General features: G+C 42.0%; 1 long non-coding RNA gene across 1 annotated transcript; it reads left to right on the plus strand.

The window, feature by feature from the left end:
- Positions 1 to 3,101: 3,101 nt before the first annotated feature.
- Positions 3,102 to 13,695, plus strand: LOC135322422 (uncharacterized). The gene is made up of 3 exons (XR_010382989.1): positions 3,102 to 3,766; positions 6,383 to 6,506; positions 13,113 to 13,695. It is a non-coding gene; the product is annotated as an uncharacterized LOC135322422 (long non-coding RNA).
- Positions 13,696 to 15,954: the final 2,259 nt, after the last annotated feature.

Raw genomic sequence — 15,954 nt, forward strand, 5'->3', positions numbered from 1 at the left:
TTTCTGCTTATTAGCCCATCACTTGGGACTGACTGATCAGAGCCCGTTGAGAGATGGCCCTTTTTGGGGCCATGAACTAAGTTTTCCCACAACTTCCCGCAACTTTCTCCTCCTTTTATACATGCATTTAAAAATCCATAACAGGAATTTGTTGAGTGCCTAGTATGTGTTAGTCACTGTATTAAATGTTGTACATATATGTGTGTGTGTGTGTACAATTTAATCACCCAAAAAATCCTTATTCTTATCTTCCTTTTCAAATGAAGATCCTGTGGCTTAAAGAGGGTAAATGATTTGCCCAAGTTCTCATTGCCAATAAGAGACCACTGTGGGACTCAGATGTAAGACCCTATCTCATGGAATTCATGTTCTTCTAAGAACAGAGACTCTCTTGGTGTCCTAAGGCACAGGGCTACATAATGTTTTAAGAGACACTTGTCTAAAATAATAACTACAGAGGTTTTGACTTACTGTTCTCTTCCTAAAAATGAGAAAAGCAGATGTTAGCAAAGGTCACACTGTCCTTTGGATTTTCACATAAGCCCTATCCCATATCAAAGTGGACATTCAAGTGTTATCTGCAATTTCTGAACATTTCAAGGAGCTTAGTGTATTCACTTTCTGTTGTAACAAGTATCCCCAAATGACATGGTAGTAGGAAGAAAAAAGAAATAGTCTCCACTAAATAACACAAATTTAACCTTGTAGGGTTCTTGAACGCAGGAGCCTGCTGAAGTCAAAATATTGGCACGGCTGTTTCTGAAGGCCTCAGGGGAAACTGTATCTTTGACTTTTCTGGCTTCCAGAGGCCACCTACGTCTCTTGGCCTGTGACCTCTTTTCCTTCTCTCAAGGTCAGCATGGTTGTTTGCCTCTGACTCTGATCCTGTGGTCAAATCTCCTCTCCTCTCTCCCCTCTTCTGTCTCCCTCTTCCTACTTTAATGACCCTGGTGATTACAATGGGCTCACCTCTATAATCCAGCTCGTCTCTCTTAGAGAAAGCTGGTTAGCAACGTTAACCGCATCTGAAATCATAGACCCCCTTTGCAAGGGAAACTGACCTCTTCCTATTTTCTGGTGATAAGGACATAGACATATTGGGGGGGGGAACATTTTTCTGCCCACCACACTAAGCTTTTTAAGATAATTTCTGGCTTTGAGTTTCTGTCCTCATGAAACTGTTGATCTCTCTTCTGTCTTGCCTTCCACAAAATCATTCTGCTCCTGGCCAACCTAACTGCATTGCTCACCACTCTCTGTGGTGTCCCCCAAAACCAATTACACAAGCAATTCTTACTGTTGTTTGGAGCATGGAGGAGAAACTCAAACAACTTGAATTTTGAAATAAAAACCTCCATCATTTTAAAATCTTCCATGCCACTATAAAAAAAATTATTTTTTAACTTCATTTTTTAATTTTTAAACTATTTTAAACTTTGTAACTTTTTTTAAACTTTACTTTTTTTCTTACCATCCTTCATTGTAAGCTCCAGAAACCTGCTATTCTGCCCACCGCATCCAAGTTCCCTTTCACTGTTTCTCCTCCCTTCCCTAACTTTCCTTCACTCTCCCTTATTACCAATTTTCTGTCCATTCTCTTTATAGGGCAGTTAAATTATTTTTTCTTTCCTTCTTTCTGTTTTTGCAGAGTGAACACATTTGTGTGTCAGTGTGTCCTTCCACATTTCTTCACAAGGTCTTCATCTTTCAGCTTCAGGATGGATTACTGTGGTCTGTCTCTAAACAAAGGCATTTCCCTTGTCCCCCAGCTCACCATGCCCCTCAAAAAAAGATTCTGATCTTTGCTGTGAAATGAATCTTTTTTTTCCCTACTGTGCAGTAGACAACTCTTACCCTGAGCTCACAGTCAGATTTCTCCAGAGGAGTAAAAGTAGCTCATGTGCAAATAATACTACTTTTCTCTGTGAAAAGAAATAGATCAGATAGAGGAAATACTTAACTCAGATTACTCAAAAGCATTTCCTGAAGGAAATAGGTTAATTATTTAACACTAAATTTTGTTGAATCTGGTTATCAGTGAGCTATTTTTACCAATCAAGAAGGATATATTTCCTAAATTGGTACTGAGCAATTCATGTGAAAAGAAACTTGCTCACATTAACTAGTTTAAAGTAAAGGATGCATTATAGTATCTGTGGTCTGTTTATACCTTCGCTTAAGTAAGCACATTGTTGTAGGTTCCAGTGAGCTGAACTTTGCCTACATGTATTTCTACTCTGGGCTAAAATATTTAGGGAAAATATTTTGAATTATGTTTCCCTTTTTTGAATACCAGAAATTCTGAATGGTAGCCAAGTTTGAGGGTGGCTTGTGTTTTCCTCACTGCCTCTTCTCTTTGTATAAGGTGCCAGTTTCCTTCTTAATTTTTCATATAAAATCCTAACATACTAAAGATCTATCAATTACTCTTGCTGCCCCAAAACTATACCCATCCTCAAAAATACATAGGAAGGGAAAAGAAAACTTATCAAAGTTAGTGACTATTTTCATGCTATTTAAATATGTCTAAAGGAACATAATGAAATGAATTTTACCATATCTCACCTGCCTCCACCCCCCAATCCCATGTGGGTTTGTTGAGTAGGATTCTGGGAGCAAATGAAGAAGGACAGTGATGCCGTGATCCAGGCTCTCTCTGGGGTCTCCCCAGCACTTGGATCGGCACTTGGTATAAAGTAGGTCTCAGTCCGAGCCAGCTGAGTGAGTGAGTGACTCACAGGCATCGAATGAGTAACATCAGTGAATTAACAGCATTCTTTGTAGGACTCAGAGAATAAGCTGAGTGCCCTATGGCCTTCCCAGCCTCACGTACTATTTTGATGTTGGGGTCATTTCTGGGAATGTTATTCTGTACTTGACAAAAGTCTAGTACAATTCCAGGGTTAAGTAACTTGCCCTAGGGAAATTTTATGATAAAATATTAAGAAAAATGGTTAAATGCCCAACATGACATAGCACTGTCCTTTGGTGTTTAGATAATGTATGGCTGTAATTTTCTTACTTTATATGCTTTCTACATTTTCCACCGTGTGTATGCACTACTATATAGTAAGACAATGCAAATATTTAAAAGAGAAAATCTCTCTTCTCCAGATATGATTTGGTTAGAGGATGAGTCAGATAGATATATTAAGAGAATCTTAAATACATGTGTCCATAATTCACTCTTTAAATCCAGGAACAGGAAACTCAGGAATGAAATAGATTAAGAGAATCAAAGATACTTGTATTCAAGATTAGCAAGTAGGAGTGTCTTCAAAAGAAAAGGTGATTATCTATAATTCAGGGATTAAATGTGATAATGAACGTACAAAGACAACATGAAGTAGAAAATGCCACGTGGGAAGCACTGAGTAAAGGGCAATTTACCATGATTATGCCAATATGTGTGGTCAATTCCCAAGCAAATTATTGTGTAACCCCTGCTAGAGGGAGAAAGCTTCCAGCCTTGGCTGGAGAGTGGGGAGGATCCAGTGTCTGTATTTTTTAAAATGTCTACAGGTGTTTCTCATGTGCAAATTGGTATCCCTGCATGAGAACCATAAACCAACAGAAAACCCAAAAGACCGAGGACAATGATGGGTTGCCGACAGCCCAAGCTTTTCTGCCACAGAAGAGTGGTTCCAGTCAGGAAGACTGAGCAAGAGGCTCAGAGTCTTAGCTAAGGACAAGCAAGTCGGGACTTCTAATACGACCTAATGTCATCGACGGGGGAGGGCAGTTCAGCACAAGAAGGGAGCACCAGGTGAGTTAACATGGAAGTTACACCCTGGATCCAAACCGTGATGGATTTGGGTCCCGGAGGGTTAAAGCCCTGCTTCCGTTGGGCATGGACCGCATTCCACAAGAGGCTGAGACAGGAATTATGAGGCAGAGAAAAATTCCCCCAGGGGACTCCCGAGTCTGGGTGCCTGGAAGGGTGATGGACGAGCGCGGTCCCAGCTCCACCCGCACCGCAGGGCTCCGAGTGGCTGTGGAGCTGTGCGCTCCCTGCCGGACCTCAGACCTGACTGCAGTGCTCCGGGCTGCGGCCTGGGGAGCGGCGTCAGGAGCAGGCTGTCCCCGTCATTCTCGTAGGTGCTGCAGTGACCGCCACCCCGGTGGCCACGGCGTTCCCAAGCCAAAGGTCTAAGTGACTTCAACCTTATTTACAGGTGACCACAGCTGGTTAGCCTGTGTTGCTCAAAAAGAAGATCCCATATGGGGTTTTGATGTGTTAGGGGGTTTGCTAATACCTGGCCTGCTTTGAATCGTTTCATCTTGACAGCAGCCTGGGCAGTCGAAGTTTCACCTCCCAATTTTATTTCAACATTTTTTGTTGAAAGTATAGTTGGTGTAAAATATTGTGTTAATTCTTGGTATACAGCATAGTGATTCACATATACATACATATATATATATATATATTCCTTGTCATATACTTTTCCACTATAGGCTATTAAAAGTTATTGAATGTAGTTCCCTGTGCTATACAGTAGGATCTTGTTTGAAACAAAAATTACTAAACAAAGTAACAAAGGAAGCAGACTAAACCTATCCATGTATACGGCACAGTTGAGTTTATCTCAGGATTTAAATGTGGTTTTGAGCTCCAGGATCTCTTTATCAACTTATCATATGTAAAGTGCCTGTGGAACACTTCTCAGAAAAATGTTTAAAAATCATAAGATTTAGAGAATAAAGAAGGAAGATAATTATACTGAAAAGCATGTATCAAAATATAGAAATGGGCATTTTGTGATACAGTAATATCTGAATTATTGGAAGGACGTGTTGAATAAGAGGATCCAGTGGTGGGTCTACTGACCGCAACATTCTGCCACAGCAGTGAGTGTAAATCAACTTCTGAGATCTGCAACAATTGCATTTTGAATGTAAATAAAGTTAAATAACAAATAAGCCATGAAGTGTGGATTCAGATTCAGGGGTATCTCGAGTCCATATCCCCACCACTTCACAGAGCTCCCTGCTCTTCCCCTAATGTCATTGAAAGAATTGGGGAAAGTTTGTGAAGCGAAGGGCATGTTCCATTGCAAAGAAATCTCGTAGCAACCCTGGGAGCATGGCCAGGGAAAGGTTAACGCTGAGATCAGAGGCAGTGGGAAACCTAGCAGGGGAAGCTCTTTACAAGTCACATCATATACTCTGTGTGTGTCCACGTGTGTGTGCATACAGACGTGTAGGCATGTATGATGTATACACCTGCCTTTCGTGTGAAGACGCCTCACTGTCCAAATTTGAAATCCATCCAAACGTGCAGTGCAGTCAGCCGAAGCTCCGCCAGATGCTAAGTTGTCTGTTGTTGCTCGGTCTCTTCTGCTGAACTCCACGAGTAAACCACGCGCCAGCTGTTGCTTTCAGGAAAAACAGCTCTGTAGTCTACAGGTCCATGCCTTGTTTCACTGCCAACTCCGAATTCCTTTCAGGACAAATTGCCATTTGAAAAAGGGGGAAGCATTCAGTTGTCCCACAAGCCTCTGAGTGAGGAAAAAATTTAACCTTAGAGACAGCTCTGTGGGACAACATCCAGAAGGGTGCAGAGCACTGGGCTGCGAGTCGAGGCTGTTTCTTTCAAGCTCTGCACTGAATTTGAGGTGGCATGTCACTTCTTTGGCCCTTGATTTGTTCAGCTGAAATTAGGGTCTTGGACCTGTTCGATCCAACGATAGAGTATCACTTTTCTGCTCAGTGATCCTCCATGGTTCCACAATTCCTTCAGAGGGAAAAATGAACATCCTCACGGCAGCCTCTAAGGCTCCACCCCCCAAAACCACCACTTATTTCCTATTCACTCTGGCCCACACCAGCCTCCATGCTGTCTGTCCAGCGTGAGGGACCTCAAGGCCTGTGATCACTGTTCCCTCTGCCCACACCTTTGCCTCCGTCTTTGCCTTATTCAAAGGTCACTTGCCCCATCCACACTCCTCCCTACCACACATTCCTCGCCCTCCTTTATTTTCCTCTGCAGCACTTATCACCAGCTCACCGACCCTGTATTTCTTTCTTTTACTTATTTTCTCTGACAATTTACAAACTGGAAATGCCATGGTGGATAATAGCAGAGAAATGGGGGGAAAAAACAAATGAGGGTAGGTATCTTCTAAAAGCTAAAGTGCCCACCTGAAAAGGAGGTAGGAGATAAAGTAGTAGTAGTCGTTACAATTTTGGTAAACACAAGGTACGTAGTCAGGACTAGTTTTCACAATACTTGAGTGTAGGTAGGCAGCAATAAAAAGAAATTTATCCTGAAAACAAGAAATTAAATTCTTGGGAAGATGATGTGTTCAGCTTGAAATGTCAGTAATACTTTTATGACCTTGGTCTGATAATATCTTGCTTTATAATTTGATCTGTTTGACAGATGGGTCATGAATCTAATGATGCCACAGTTTCGGGAGCAGAACAGACCACCCCACGATGGGAATGGGACAACCATCTGTATCCAACGGGCAAACTGGGGTTATTTTATGAATACCCTGAAATGAGTAAGTCATCAGTGGGGATTTCTGTGCTGTCGGTTATACTAGAATATGCTTTGGGTCTCAGAAGCATCGGTTACCGAGCCAAACAAAGACCTAGCATACCGAAACGGATCCAGCTTTTCTCAATTAGATGCAATTATGCAGTCAGGCTTTCAAATAGGTTGCCTGTGTATATCTTTGTCAATATTTATGTTGTACAAAGCTGAAGGTTTACTGCCAAGGAATGAAATGGAATACTCATTCAGGTAATTCTCCATCATTGATTCTCAGATCCTTCTGGTCATGTCGTCTAAGGATGAACTCAGAACCGTTACTAGATGTGACTCAGCTCGGGCTGCAGCCCGTGTGGCACAGCTGTTGGCTGATATCCTTCTAAACAGAGTCATGTGAGCCCGCCAGCCTGTGCAGAAAGCCCGCAAGAGCATCCTGCCTCATGGCAGCAAGGGTCACAGGGTCACCCCTTCCACACCTCACACCTGCCTTTGACATTTTTCCTATTTCTTCTGGCCGATGGTTTCAGCCTGGTTCCTTGAGTCACCTCATGGCACATCACTGGCTTGAAATCAGGATGAATTTGCTGATCTGGAGTATTGGTAGAACACAGATCCCCTCCTTCTCCAATGTCTTTGTCCATTTCTGTAAATTTGCTTGGCCTTTGTTTCTCTTTGTTTGAACTTGGTTTTGAGCTCTCGGTTGCCTTTAAATTGTTGCATCTCAAAATAGATTTCCATAGGAAACTTCATCTTTTCTATTATGCATGGCGCACTTTTATCTACTAGAAGGCTGATGATGTGCACGTTTTGTATCTGAGACCTTTGAGCTCACCACTGCCTTGAATTACTTTTTTTTTTTAAGCTTAGGAGACAGGAAAGTATTTTTGTCAATAGGCTTTGCATTTATGCATGCCGGTTCATGTCTGCAAGACACCCCATTGGGCTTCTTGTTTATAAGTCTACAGAAAGAGGGAGTTTTCTTTTTCCTAAATTACATGCTATATATATAATAATTGCTTTTAAAATATATAATATACATAGAAACGCATCTGATTCCCTCGGTGAATGAAAGGTCATTTTGTGTCATCTTCAGTCAGCTATGCTTTGTGGCCTGGTGTCTGATTTGAGTTTCATCTTTGCTTTTGTTGTGCTTAGTGACCAGGTTCGATTAAGGGTGCAGCTCCTGTCCCTGGTGTAGAAATTATGTTCGTTTTTTCTGCTTATTTTCAAAAGGACTTTAATCCAATGACCTGTTATTCCAAAATGAGTCATAATTGTAAATATTTCTTATTGGGGCTATTATCAGCATTAATAATAACAACAACATTCTGAGGGCAGCATATCATTTGGTATTTTAACACACACGAAAAAAGCCTTGGAAAATAGTTATTGTTCTAGTTAAGTCAAATAAAGGTCATTGAAAGGAAAAGTTGTACGCTTTTGGGAGAAATTGATAGGACTTTTAGAACTTTATAGTCTCATTAAAATACTAATTAAATAATTCAGCCTAACTCTACCCTACATAACAGGATGGAGTAACAGCTATTGTAGAGAGATTGTTCAGATTTATTCGTTTTCCTATTCTCTAAATAATCCCTAACGAATTAGAAAATTCAATCCATTTCTGAGAGTAGGCAGTCTGTTATTCTGTATTCAACGCTGGAGTGAAACTTATTTTGTGTTCTTTTCGTTCATGGGAGATAGGATTTCCAAGTGCTTTTTGAATTATTTTTGTTCCTCTCAAATAAAGTGCCTTTGGTGGTGATCTCCTGACCTCAGTTTCCTCCTCCCAGTTTTCCCCATGATCATTAATGACACCCCACCTGCCTTTTTAGTTACGCCACTTAGCTGCTGAAGGGGAACAGCTTCTGACAGATGACCCTGGAGCCCTCCACCCTTGCTTCTTTAGGCCTCGCACCCTGCCACCATCCCTAGTCTCCTTCGCCAGAAGTATCTTTCTCTGCTTTTCTGCCTGGAAGGGCTCTTGCCAAGCCTTGGCAGCAAACCCTCAACTTTTTAGAGATTTTCTGCTCTCCTCTCTAAGCATGAATTGCAGTTGATTCTTGTCTTGATGGTGCGTGATCATGTCTGTGTCCACTGCGCTCCCCGGCTGGACTGATCCTGTCGGAGGCAATAGTCAGGCTTTTCATCTTCCCGTGCATGTCTGAAGCACCACAGCCTGGACCCTGGTTCTCATACGTGTTTAAGTGACTTGAGCTTGGAGTTTCAATGCACTCACATACAACTGTTAGATGAGTTGGCGGTAACATTGTCCCCAAGGCCCCCACAAGTTTCTATAGGGCATATGTTTTTTTCTGAGTGAAATTTCTCTTTTATTTGTTCTAGTGATTTCCCCACTGTCCTTTGAGATTATTGGAGTAACCCTGAGTTATTAACCACAATAGCTCACCCCCAGAAGCAAAAGATCCTGCTGTTTGAGAACTCAGACACGGGACATAAGAGAAATAATCTATCAGTCTTAAAATCTGGAAGCCATAAGATACCGTTTTGTACTTAGAGCACCCACAGCACAAACACCAGTCTCTCAAGAACTTGGCGCTGCCTTCCCAGAGGGCGGGTGCCGTAAGTGAAATGCAGTGAGTGATGAAGTGAGAGCTCTTCGTCTCTGGTACTGCCTTTTCCACCCTTGCTGTGTTAACTTGATCTTCCCTTCATATATTATGTTCTCCATTTAATTTACTGCAGTTAATATCAGTTGTTCTTCAACATCTCCTTGCACCCGCCCCCTCCATTCCCTCTCTCTCCAGTGCTCTCCCACCCACGCCTCTCCTGCGCTCTCCAGGACCAGGCCTTTCTCCCCCACGCCCTCACCTCTGTTCTGTCTGCCCACCACCTGCACTGACATTTCCTTAACTCCACAGAATGAACTTTCCAAAATGGCAGCTGAGTAACTGGGGGGGATTGTAGACCTCTCATCTCTTTACTGATTCATTCATTTATCTATCCAACAAACACTGAGCACCTGCTATGCCAAACACTGTATCAACTGCTGAGGAGACCAAGACAGGTAAGACTTGGTGTCTGCACTCCGCAGGGCAGGCGAGACTTGGCGAGTAGTTGATGGATTCCTAAGCAGGTGAACACACATTGGACTTCATAGAGCTGGGAATATTTGAACTGAATTTTGAAAGGTGAAAGGAAGTTAGCTCTCTAATGTGTGGTAGAGGGAGTGGACACTTCATGCAGAGAGGTAGAGACATATAAGATTACACGGCATGAAGCGGCTTGGCCAGACTGAAGAACAACAAGTAGGGTTAGAACAAAGTATCCACAGGTGGGAATATCAGGTGCACAAGGCCTCTGTCATGATGGGTCTTGTGTGCTTAGACTTGAATGTATCCTTAAAGAAACAGCGCTATATTGGAATATATGTAAGCAAGAGAATTGCATAATGATTATGTTAAAGAAGATCTGGTTATACTGGCAGCAGAATGGAAAATAATATTTTTGGGGGTGGCCCATATTTTGGTGGGAAAGGATATTTCGGCGGCCACTCCAGGTAATCCAGACAAGTGGCACATGCCTGCAGATAGTCCCTGGGCAGAGGGAGAGAGCGTGGGCGGCAGAAGTGGTGACTGCTGCAGAGGGGACTGCAGGGCCGCGGCGGCGGGCCGCAGAGCTGCTGAGGTGACTTTCCAGTGACCCATCTGGAGAGAGGATCTGCAGTGGGAGTGTAAGGGGAGGAGATGCATTCGAGGAGATGGTTCTGTGTGTGGCATTTTGATTGCAAAATGTCTATGGGACATCTGAGGAGTGATGCCCGTTGTTAAGCTGGATTCAACAGTCAGGAGCTCAGAGGAGCTGTGGGTGAGGCCGTGGGGGCGATTCATTCCTGCCAAGTGGAGGATTGAGGACGAGGCCCTGGGGAAAATGGCCATGTACATGGCACATGGGAGAAGAGAAATCCACCAAGAGAAAGAAGAATAGCAGAGCTGTTGGGAGAAACTAGTTGAGGCAACACAGAGAAGGCTGTAACCTGGCTTAAGAGGGATTTGAACACTGACTAAAAGGAGCATAGTGAGAAAGGGGGGGGGGTGTGTGGGGCAATAAAGAAAGAGCTAAAGCCCACCTTTAATTGCCAAGCCTGGGGAAAAGGAGGAGGAGGACTATACTTAGGTAGACTTTAAAAAACAGATCTGTGTGTATCTGTGTGTGTGCATATGTGCACACAAACTTTTCTGTCTGGGCTTTTTAAGTTTATTTAATAAAACAAAAATTAAGGGGGGAAAACATCCCCCTGAGAGGAAAATATTTGTCCACGGCAAAAGCTAACTGGTAATCAAATAAACACGAGCTGAAAATGCTGACTAGTTTGAAACACGCAGCCACCGGCAGTACAACTCCTGTCTCAGTGCTGCGATGAGGGCCGTGGGGGATGCAGGGCTCTGAGCCCTGAGGAGTCTTCAGCGCAGGTACTTCTCCAAGAAACTGGACTTTAAAGGGAAGAAGAAAGTGTAGAACATATCAGAGAGCAATACAGGGCCGTGAGAGAGGGTTGGGCCAGGGTTCGTTTTGTTTTACAGTGGGCGTTTCTGGCCTTGCTGAGTTGCTAGGCCTTTGCTCTTTTTGGTCTTTGTTCCAAAAGCCTTTTAGAAAGTTCTTCTCGCTTGAAAATCTGAACACATTTAATCATGTTGGGTTATTTCTGGTGTTTTATTTTTTAATTAAAAAATTATCTGGAATTTATTTTAATGTCATAAATGAGGACTGTCTACCAGGCCTTCCAATGATTTAGCTAATTACTGCAGAACTTGAATCCACTGATTTGAAGTGTCAGTTTTATAATATTACTAAAATCTCATAAATATCCACGTCTATTCTTGAAATGTAATGTATTTCATTCATACTCTCAGTGCACTATTTCTATACTGTTTCCATGAACATAGATTAATACCTCCTAGAGTTGGTCCTGTTTTATCCTTTTCCAGAATATCCCTAATACTACAAATTCAAACATCCCTCCTCATTACTTTATTTGTATATATAGGTATATTTCTGGAATACATTTAGGATCACTTTTCAGATTTTTTTCTTAAATCCATTTGGGAATATTAACTAAATTTGCATTCAGATACTAAATTTATTTTGGAGAAAAAAAGTTCTATGTCCCCCAAATTTGAGTCTGCCCACTGAAGAGGGTGGTGCATTCTACTGTTCATTCAATCATCTTTTTTTTTTCTTTTTTTAAATCATTTATCAGAATCTTCTTAATATTTTTCATTAATTTATTTCTGAATAGTCTGTGCCTGCTTTGTCATTATAAAATGATATCTTTTCTGGGTTTTGATCTGGGTTGATTGCTAATAAACTCTTAATTTCTGGCTTCTCTTGAATAAGAAGGAGATCTGACACTGTGAGGCCCTATTTCCAATATGGTGATGGTGAGCATTGCGTTTCCTTAGGATGTCCACTTGCCAATTTGCCAGTGGCTGCACCCACTCCAAGCATTTCTGCTACTTACCTGCCCCCGTAGGCAGATGAGCTCATGTAGGGTTAGGTGGGTTATGGACACAGATACTGACATCAGTGCTGCCACGCTGCTGACCCTGTGGTGTCACTAACTCTGGTTCTTTCTCTCTGAACTCCCTGAATATGACAGCTCCTTTTGGGCTGTGGACCTACTGCATCTTTCCAGCACTGTCGGCTTTTCTGCAACACATGCCTGCCACTCAGGTCAGAAGCAAATGTCAGCTCCTCCTACCCATCCACCCCATTCACGGTCTTGCCGTTCCTGGCCAGAGTGGTCCCTACCCCTTGACTGAGCAGTAACACTAAAGGGACTATAAATTTGCCTCTCATCCACTGTCTTAGTTACATACCTGTGCTAGTTTACTTTAAAGGTCTGCCAGTTAGGAGGGGAGGGTCTAAAAGTCTTTTAGATCTCTGACCTTATCATTTCTAACCGCTCCCCCACCCTATGGAACAGCTTACCACAGATCTCTGCTGCCCCATCTGTAGCATTGCCCTGTAAATTACACACAGAGAGAAAAGAACTTCTAAGCCACCACCATAACTTTGACTTCCTGTGACCACACAGACCATAGAAATATCAAGATAAAAATTCCTGAAGAAGAATATTTTGCTTAGGAAGACACTTTAATTGCATACCTTTCTGTGACTTGTAATAACTTCATAGACTCTCTGAATGTGCTGCACTCACTTTCCCAGACTCAAGGGAGCTTGCTCACTTGCCTATATTCAGTGTATTTCCTCCAACATTCTCTATGCATAGCTTTCCCAAAGGTACATTTCTTATTTCTATTTAAATTGTTAGATACATCCACAATATTCTTTTTTTAATCCTCAAATACAAATCATCTTCCAAGATTGTATTATTTCAACACTGAGAGTGAATAATTTGCTTCAAGATTCCCAAGTTTATTATGAGCAAATAATTATGTTTGGTTGAAGATTTTTAAGTATGTTATTTCTACTAAGGGTATATATGTGAAAGAAACAGGTTGTAATGAGTCTTCTTTCCAGAGATTTTATATTTGCCTTTTGTTTGGATTCTTTCACTGTTGTACATTATTATTACCATGAACGTCTTTTCTCTTTGGGATTTAGTTCACCATTTTCCCCTCTCTCTTTACAGGAGTAAAAGAATTTATGTTGTCCTTCCATCCATCCACCACTCCATGTTTTGTGTCCATTCCTTCAACAGGTATTCAGTTTGGGTTCACCACAGTATATGTGGCCTCTTTCTAGTGGCCCCTCTGTTGGCTCTGGAGAACAATATATTGGAAATCAGAGTGGGTACGTGGAACCTTGACTACCCAGTATAGACGCATTGTGCCAGAAAAAGCCCAGAACATCGCAGCATGGCAGCCCACCATGCAAGGAACAGCAATTCTGGCTTTGGTGGACCAATGTGAATAAAAAGGCTTCATTGGGTGAAGACTTAGAAAAGTCCAAAAATGCATTGGCGTTGTTTCCTAAGGAATCTAGTGTTGGGTAATGTTTAATATGAGAGGGAGATGCTAACACTATCATCGTTATAAACAACATAGTTGTTGTAACTGTAATTGTTATTATTTTTAATATATTTTCTTTATAATTATTATTTGTGACTTACAAGACCCTTACAGAGGCAGTTGTTAAGGAGCGTGGCCGTTATACTGTTGCTGAAGTGTTAATTCAGTAGAAGCATGGTAATAGCATTAATAAGTACTCTTTTGATCCTCACATTGACTATAAAGGTCACCCGGCAGTGCATGTATAATGGAGATAGAAATCTATCCGTTTAAGTGTTTGTAGAACTTAAAATAAGAGCAGACATTCCACCGCATTTGACCATATATTCCAGACTATCAGTTTAAAATAGGAACTACCTGATGAGGCCATAGAAACCCTTTGTGCATCCCCAAACATTCACTACCTTCCTGGTCCCCTGGGGCAGCGGTTCTTCCAGAAGGTGGCCCCATCTCTCCTCCCCACCCCACTCTTGGCCTTTGATACCAACTGTTGGTCATTAGCTAAGCATCCTCATGTCCTGCATGTGTCTGAGCTGTGAGGGAACAGAACTCAGCTGTTTACAAACTGTATTGACTATGACCAGTATGAACAGCCTCTCTCCTTCCCTGCCCACAACCCAACAGTGCAACACGGGGCTCACAACCACAGCGATTCCCATGCCAGCCCATCAGGGAACCTTCTTCCCTAGAAATATTCTTACAACCAGAGATGTTTCCTCCCTTACTTCACTGCCAGTTTCACTCCCAGGTTACAGTCCCCATCAAAAGGCTATCCCAGTTTGAATTTCTTAATCAAGTCGCATTGACCCTGAGTACCTGGCTTTTTCCTATGAGCACTCATAGAAATAGAACAGGGCCAGGCAGTGGCTGTGGGCCAGGTTCCTGGGTGAGGGGAATTGCTGGGAGCTTCAGGTTCTGTAGCCTGGCCCGAGCTTAGCTCCCAACATGGCGTCTTCCCATCTGCATTATTTCGGGCCAGGCTTCAACAGTTCAGAGTTTCATTTTATCATCTGCAAACAGAATAATCCCCTGCTGCATATTTTAAGACTGTTATGTACCACAAAGTGTGCTTAGGGAATTCAGTGAGTCAATGCATGGAAGTCACACAACCTGGTCCTCAGGGAATGTTAGTTATCTTCATTATGCACCATCGATAAAATTGGCTCACAGACTTGGCCAGGTATCAAAGCTACAGGCACAAGAATTTGACAGTGTGTTACTGTCTGGATCATAGTCACAATTTTACACAGTAAAACAAGCTACCTGGGACCACCAGCTGTCAGCCCACCTGACTCCCCACCCCAGGATCCCTCAATTTATCTGATTTGCTTGCTACCCCTACTTTTTGGAGAAAGTTGGCAAATCACACACAGTCAATGACTGCTAGGTTATTTCCATTCCCATTCACTCAAATTGCCCAATTTTTAGTATCCACTGTGCTGCAAAACATAGACTAATATTCAGAAATATGACAGCAAGGCCTTTCCCATTCCACAGTCAGAGAACTAAGAATCTGTCATGTTTAATATGCCATGTGACACTAAGCAAAGCAGGAAAACAGGCTTCTGTGCTTTAAGAAAGTTTTTAACAATGACGTTTGAAACTAAAAGTGTTTTTGTTTGGCCTTCAGCTAACCAGAAAATTCAATTGACTCCTATTACCCATTACTCAGGTGTCCTGGTTTGATTGTATTAGGCACTTTTTCCTCATCTCCCCAGCATGGCTTTGCTCCATCAGCACAGATGGAGTGTCTCCAAGGCTGCTCCGTGTGCATAGGCGTGTGTATGCACACATGTGCACCCGCTGATTGGTGCCACTGTTTCATATCCAGGAGTTGTTCTGTCTTATAACTCAAGCACTGCTTTATTATATCCTAGAAAACTGCTTTTAGATCATTGATTGAACTATAGACCATCCTTTTGCCCACATTAGAAAGTGACATCTTCCAAGACACAGGTCCTGTGTGCTTGTATTTATGTATAAGTAAGAATTAAATATGTATGTCATCCCCTCACATATTTAATTTGTGCCTTTCCAATTGAATGTGCACAGTAAAGGCTAACTTCCCATAACAGGAGAACTTTTAGGAAGTAAGAAGAAGGAATTAGCCACCATGGAGAAGACAGGATATCAAGCAGGAGTTTGGTATAAAATCATTTATTCTAAAGCTGCTCTGGCTCAATAAATAAGTGGAATTGACATTGTTGTATCATGGCAGAGCATCTGCTATTGAAGACTGATTTTAATTTACTTTGATATAAGTGGAAAATTGTGTCAGAACAGCATGGGAAATGAAGAACACTGCATCTATCTGTACTCCTGAAGTGTGTTTCAGAGCTGCTCAATTTTGAGGAAAATTATCTTGTCTGGAGACAATAGAATTATTTTCATTGTTGGAATTTTTGTAGCTCCCAGAAGCACATCTGCAGGTGATTCTGTAAAAGTCTAGAGTTGACTTAAATA

This window comes from Camelus dromedarius, chromosome 11 (assembly GCF_036321535.1).
Source record: "Camelus dromedarius isolate mCamDro1 chromosome 11, mCamDro1.pat, whole genome shotgun sequence".
NCBI lineage: Eukaryota > Metazoa > Chordata > Mammalia > Artiodactyla > Camelidae > Camelus > Camelus dromedarius.